Consider the following 746-nt stretch of genomic DNA (forward strand, 5'->3'; position numbering starts at 1 on the left):
GTGTGAGAGCTACCAAATTATTGGAGCCATTGTTGATGATCACAAATCCGTGCACCAAGTTTTTGGCGCCGTTGCCGGGGATTGTTCGAGTATGGACAACTGACGGTTCATCTTGTTGCTCAGATTAGGTAATTTTCTTTTCAAAAAGTTTTCAAAAAGTTTTCAAAATTTTTTTTTGTTTTTCATTTTTCCAAAAAAATTATTTTCGAAATTTTTTTTAATTATTCTGTGGCTTCAAAACTTTCAAGAATGAATTCTAGAGTTTCACGGTAACATGTTGAATCCTTGATGGCTGCAAAGCCATATTCAAACTCCTTTGGAATTGGTCTTCAACTAATCACCACAATGCATGTAATTCCATCCTAAAGCTGACTGGCTATTAAGCCATGTCAAACCCTTTGATTGGAGCTTCGGGCTAATATTGAAAGATTCCTGGAATTCGTCTTAAAGACTTTGAATTTCTTATTTTCTTTTTCCATATATTTTTCGAAAAAATATAATAAAAATACAAAAAAAATAGAAAATCATAAATACAAAAAATATTTTGTGTTTCTTGTTTGAGTCTTGAGTCAATTTTTAAGTTTGGGTATCAATTGCATGTTTTAAAAAAAAATTTTATGCATTTTCCGAAAATTCATGTATTCATGGTGTTCTTCATGATCTTCAAGTTGTTCTTGGTAAGCCTTCTTGTTTGATCTTGATATTTTCTTATTTTGTATCTTTTGTTGTTTTTCATATGCATTTTT

This window comes from Arachis duranensis, chromosome 6, assembly GCF_000817695.3.
Source record: "Arachis duranensis cultivar V14167 chromosome 6, aradu.V14167.gnm2.J7QH, whole genome shotgun sequence".
Classification (NCBI taxonomy): domain Eukaryota; kingdom Viridiplantae; phylum Streptophyta; class Magnoliopsida; order Fabales; family Fabaceae; genus Arachis; species Arachis duranensis.